At 33.8% G+C, this 6,917-nt stretch overlaps 1 long non-coding RNA gene across 1 annotated transcript; it reads right to left on the minus strand.

Annotated features, from left to right (window-relative positions):
* Positions 1-249: 249 nt before the first annotated feature.
* LOC138403085 (uncharacterized) lies at positions 250-6,840 on the minus strand. Its single transcript, XR_011237370.1, has 2 exons — positions 2,290-6,840; positions 250-2,117 (listed from the first exon to the last, which is right to left on the minus strand). It is a non-coding gene; the product is annotated as an uncharacterized lncRNA (long non-coding RNA).
* Between the last annotated feature and the right edge of the window lie 77 nt (positions 6,841-6,917).

The raw sequence follows: 6,917 nt of genomic DNA on the forward strand, positions 1-6,917 counted from the left end.
ATGCAAGTTAACACGTTTCTATAATTGGAGAACTTCTGTAGAGACATCCTCTATTGAAGCTACGGACTTCTTAACCGGCATGTCCTATTTTTAACTCAAGGTCAAAATTATTTAAATAAGTTTATGTAGGTACCCATGTGAATATTTTACTGTCTGATAAATGATAATGAGGTAAGATAACTAATATACAATAATACATCTAAGGTATTTAATTTGGATAATGTTATAAGTCGAAATAAAACACATAGCTCTTAAATATAGAATAAGTATATTGAATAATTAAATAATGTTACTTTAAATATTTTGCCAAAAAAGACTTAGGTGTATCCATAAAAATAAACATTAAAATTATCTAAGAGGTCAAAATGTTTAGTTTGAGTAAAAACATAGTAAACGTGGAAAGATAATATGTATTGCAAATAGGAAATATACCAAAGGTTTGATAAACTCACACGTTGTAGGTTCACATGCAACGGCCAATCAATACCAACTTGTCATCACAAAGTGTTCACAACAACGAAACTTTTCTTTGCATGGAAAGCGACAACATGCGTGTAAGAGTCGACACGGTTGAACCAGAAATCGTGCATAACAGTCTATCATTTTACTAATATGTAATTAATAATCATATCTTTATTATTACAACCATTTGCGACAACGGAACACTAGTGCTTAAATTTAGTCATTTAAAACGTATGGGCACTCTTATATTAACAGGATGTCATAAAACAAATCTCAAACTGTTCCAAAACATGTCAACTGTGTGATACGAACGATGGGATTTGTTTACAGGCATCCCGGTGATATTAAATTAAGACTTCGTTTTGACTATTTCGCAGAGCGTTCTTGTTAGTCTTTAGTCCTGCAAGAGTGACACGGAAGCCAGCTCCAACTAAACCTCGGCGTGAGTTCTTTAGTAAACGTAGTCTGTTCAATTTGTTCGTGTAAACGCCATTTTAGAATCTTATAGCTCATCATACGGTTGCACATTTATGTAGATTGTAGGTATACAAAAACAATTCAGAGGAGTTTTGTTTACTAAAAAACTTACACTTCAACTTTGTGACAATGAATTACTAATTTCTGAAATTATGCTAAAATTCATTTACAGCCATAAATAAATAATCAAAAAACGAACAATAAGGATCGTTCCTCGCTGTGCCTCTATGTCGATTGCAAATTGAAAATTATGCGATATGGACGATACAATACTATATAATATATAAACGTATTACGTACACTAACGCGTAGCCATTTCAATCGTAATGGTTACAAATTTAATAGGCGGACAACACACTTACAAAGTGTATAATTAAACTACAATCCAGATGTATAAAATTATGCATCATTGAGACTAATCATTTTTCTACTTTAAGAAATACTTTAGGTTTCAATTGTGATGTAACGTAGATTTATTCCTCAACAATTATTATGCATAAAATTCGACTTCCAAATGTACCTACTGTATATTTTATACACCTGGGTATGACTTAGTAACCAGAGAAATAACGTGCATTTCATCGTTTCTGAATTTTCATATCATATATAATATGTATATCAATCGAGAGGCCCATTTTTACAGAAAGATTACACTGTGGAGAACACATACAAATTTTTTCTCACAGAGACGGGACAATCTTTATTTCTTGTTCAGATAATGAATTTATTGTGTTCAACAATTAATTATTTCTTACTTACCTTTAAAATACAGAATAACTTCTCGTAACAGTGTATGTTTAATCCACAGTTATGTCGATAAGCTTGTGAATTTGATTCTACCTAGCTTAAAATTGTGATGAATATTTCGAGCACTGCACTGGTACAAACTGAACGTGCTAATCGAATACAGTGCCTGCACAATAGCAGAAATTTAACTGATATGTAAAATATCAATTTCCTGCAAATAAAAATGCCAAAACACCTTCGCAATCTTGCTTGACACTGGGCTAATTACATCTATGACATGCATTAAACGACTAATTAAAATATGCTTCATACTAACGTCTTATAATTATGAAACTACGATATATTTTATCTTTCTTTCAATATTATATTATAATAAGTATGTTTTATATTAGTGTAAAAATAGTTTTTGAGACGAATTTACTTTAAGCATTCTTCAACCGGAGTTTATCACTGGAATTCATAGTAAAGATAGGGGCTTCTTTAGGGTACCATACAGACGACATATTGTCATATTATTCAACCTTTATGCAATGCTTATTAAAGTTGACGGCGCATATCATACGCGCCGTCTGAATGGTTCTCTAAAGAAGCCCCTATCTTGACTATGAATTCCAGTGTAATTTTTTTTATGGTACCAGAAAATGTTAATAATGCCCATCGAGCAGTCACCAATTTATATCTTTAATTTGCATATAATAATCTGAAACGGTCAAAGATATGGCAAATTAGCTTATGTGTGTAGGATAAGTATTTACTGTCGCAAAGTAATGTACAGATTCGCAAAATAATCATGGACGGCAAGTTGTTATGAAATATTTTTACGTGTTTAATACGAAAATGTATTCAACTGCACCTAGCACTATATTATCGAATTATATTTTAGGTTTCTTTACTAGGTATAATAGGCGAAATATCTAGAATTTCTTATCTAACATAGCTTAATAGGTTTAGCCATGTAAATCTCAAAGTGCATTATTAACGTGTCGGTAATAAGAAAATCGGCTTGGGATCAGTATGTAAGTACATTGGGTTATTCACTTATTCTCAGAAAACTATAGGTAAACATTCACTAAACTTTGCATTTCTAAAGGCCGAATTTAAGGGTCGTGGTAGCGATTTATCCAACGATTGCAAAACGTGAATTTATACTAACTAGCATTCTAAAATTTACTAACTACTGAATGCAAAGAACATCCACGCTTAATGAATGCATAAACAGTACCTTATATTAAAAATATTGAACTATTCGACGCCGAAGCTGGCAGCAATATCATTCCCATGTCAGACTAGAAGTTATAATACATAGATATAGAGAATTTTTGAATTTTCTTGTGTCCATAAAATATGTTAAATATGAAAAAAGTAGTCAAAAAACGACTCTGAATACGCGTGTAATTTAAGCTAAACAAATAGACCAAATATAAAAAATATACTCAAATATAAGAAATCTGTTTTTTTATGTTAAATAAGGCGTTATTCAGCGAAATTTGACAATCGAGAATAACAGAAAAAATCCTAATTTCTGTAAACTCTTTTTTATTCGTTTGTGATGTTATAGAGGAGCAACCTCTACCGTTACTTAACGCTGGCAGCTATTAAGAAAACTTCGCAGCTGCCACACAACAACATTCAAATTTGGAACGCTGTGGAGAATCCTCCTGATCTTGCACGAATCAAGAATCCACATCCCCTACCGAACAATCTTCACGTGAACATCATCCATCATTGTATATAATATTATAAGTCTCGCGAGCCAGTTATTGTAAATAGCATACAGTTGTATAGTGTAAAATAAAAATGTACATCATTATATGTAGCTGGTTCATTATTCTCCAGCCCTCTAGCTACAATCGTTCTAGTTGCATCGATGTGCGGAAACCGTCTGTGGGTAAGTAATAACATTTTCAAATTGGTTGAAAATTCGTCTGACATCGGCATGAGCGGGCTGTCGGCAGCTGTCCTCCTACTAGTTATAATATAGTTATATTCAAAGGCTCTCAAGATGCTACTTTGCATTACAATACTAATATAATAATACATATAAACTTGTAAATAAAGTTACTCTAGTTAATCAAACGTCGGTTACGTGTATTTCCGCAACTCCTTATTAATTAAACATTCATGAAACTGCAAATTTCGACAAGATTATATCAAAAATAGTGAATCGACGGTCGTCATCTACAATCTGTCTAATAATCTGTAGTCTAATGACTATTTTAGGTCACTTGAAACTTCTTAGCCGATCATCGATATAAATTAATGGACTATTGTAAATTTTGAATTTTAATCTCGCCGCTTTTTTTCAGGCGAGGCGACCTCACCGACTCGCAGCCGCGGCAACCGACAACGTACCATCCTACCGATGGCACCAATCTTGTCATTAACATCGCATTAATTCAGACTCTAGGTACCAAACTAAGAGTACGTCAAAAAGCCAATTATACCTTTACCATTCAAAATACACATTTTAGAAACATTATTTTGTTAAATATACCAGTCAGATCGTAATTAAATAATATAAAAAAAAAGTTCTAAAGTATCGGAGATCTCAAACAAATTAGCTAACACTGCGTTTAAATGTTAAGTGAGCATATTAACACAGTACAAATTAGTGAGCGCGGCTTTATCCAAAAGGCTCAATTCGTATCTTGACCAATATTTCTGATAAATCTTGAGTTTTAAATTCTACTTCTTCAATTCTTTCCTCCACTTATATTGCCCGAATATGACTAGAACTGACTTCTAAACTTCTCAGTGTATAATTTTAAGAATGTTTATTATGCAATCGTCGTGCGTGCTGAATTGAACAAATTGCATAAAACCGTGCTAAAACTTGAATTTTGTATGTTATGCTACGGCAATGGGTCAGTAAACGACTGCAAATATGGATGGTACATAATAATTTCATTGTTACTTATCTGCATAAATATTTAATCATAATTTTAAAAAAATATTGAGCAATTTAAGAGTCAAGTTACAGTCGATTACTGTACCTACGCGAATTATCTAATATTAAACCAAAAATGCCCATCAAAACTGAATCTTTCCTGACAACACAAAAAATATCAGCTAAAGTGTGCGTCACAAAAATCGGTTCAATGATAAACATTTTCGCCATCGATTATTTATTTCAATACCTCTCCTAGAATAGAGTATTACCGAGAGATCTTGTATGAAGAGGTATTAAAATTCTTAGCCTATAAAGTAATAAAAATATGATAAAATTCAGTGACAGTCATAGATTCACCGATGAATTTCCAAAAACCCATGACTAGTAGTTTATCAACATATAGATGGACGTTGAAGTGACAAAATGATTCTTAAATCTTTTGTGCAAAATTATGAATTATGAAGAAAGCCGCGCGAGTGACATAAATTGCAACACACCGTAATTAAATAGTATGAAAGCGGCCGACAAAATTCACGTAATGAAAATCTTAGTTGACCATCAAAATACTGGCTTTCTCTGTCTGAAATATTCGTAAGTCGTCGTCACTCGTCGTTAGCTTAAAGTAATAATTTTAACCTGTCCGCTAGTACGCAACATCCGCTTAAACGATTTTGCATAGAAATCGACTTTTAGATTTCGGCTGACAGATTTTATTTACTGATGCTGTTAACTTAAACAAACTTCGTAAACTTGATTTGCATTAACTTGAAACTTTGCATTGCATCAATATCAACACTGATACGACAATACGATAGCAGCAATACGGTCGTAGCGCAGTCCAGCGTCTGAGGGTGAGCGATGGGGCGAGTCGATTTATTTTACTCGTCAACTCTAGTAGCTTTTGTCGGAACTCAAGTGGACTCGGTTAACTCAATAATTGGATGTTCACTTTTTTTTGTTTAGACAAGGAATATTGTGGTTCTATCACGCTTTTACCATATGGACATATTATTCGCATGCATGCCGTAGCGAAACGAAGGACGCCTTTATGTATATAGCGTAAAAGCATGCCGCGCGCGAATGGGTCGATGTACTAACGGCGCGCTCACAATTCACTCGGTGCTCGAGTAGGAAAAAAAATCGTACTGCGCAAAATAAAACAATAATTTAATCTGGACCTATTCTGACCACACCCGAAAGTCGAGTCTTGAATATGCGCTAAGTTTAAGTTTTTTTTAATTTTGTTTAGCAATTAGTACATTCATTACAAGAGCATACACACCACATTATTTAACACATGGAGCGTTTTCAATTTAAATTAAGTGAATATGAACAGGGAAAGGACTGTGTAAGCAAGTTTGTATTACTTTCCATCGACGCGGAGTAGACTATAGTAGAATAGAGGCGAGCCGGTTTACTGCATAGTCGCAAATCAGTAAAACTGATCTGCCAGGAAGGGCCTAATATAAGTCGTATCGAATAAAAAAGTTTGATTATAACGACATATTAAAGGTAGCATGGATGTTTATTATATTGCGATAAATGATAATTGATACGTCTCGACTCCACTTCAGGAGAAACATCGTACACCGAATCGACTCGAGTTTAATTGGTTTCAGGTAAAAACTTTTGGATGACAATGGATGGAAAATGTTTGCGCATAGGTAGTTCGCGCGGGAAACGATAGATTGACTGACGAACCGATTGCGCGGCAGTATTGACATCCCCACCAGCGCGCTTTTTATACCACCAAATTGATCGATAAATCACCCACTGCACGGGTTCAAAGTCAGGGCTCGATCGTGAGTGACGTCAACTTTCAAAGCGGCCATACACTTGGCAGCTTGAAGTAGTAGAGGACGGCTTCGAGCTGCGACTGCAACACGAACTATACTCGAATTTTTAATTAAACAACACGTTTTGACATTAGCTCATGTCAAATCGTAAAATAATGATACCATATTTAAGATGATAGTGATGTATGTGGTTCAGTTGTGTCATGTGAATGAGTCAATGAACCAGTTCCTGCTTCCCTGCTTACATTGAGCTCACACAAGCAGAGTAAACAGGAAACATTATAAAAATAGTAAATAATTACAAAAATAAAATAAGTAGGTACCTAGAGGTAAGTAAGATTGTTATAATAGTGCTTTAAAAACGGGGTTTTAGGATATGACTTATATAGTTTATTGAGTAATACAATTTACAGCAAGTGATTGAGTTTTTTTTATCATTTTTATACCATTAATTCCATTGAACGTTAGACAATGTGGCTAATTCCGTTGTGACAATCTCTAAACTAAACTAAAATGGCACGTCTAAATATATTTCTATCCCTTTC

Source organism: Maniola hyperantus, chromosome 12, assembly GCF_902806685.2.
Source record: "Maniola hyperantus chromosome 12, iAphHyp1.2, whole genome shotgun sequence".
Classification (NCBI taxonomy): Eukaryota; Metazoa; Arthropoda; class Insecta; order Lepidoptera; family Nymphalidae; genus Maniola; species Maniola hyperantus.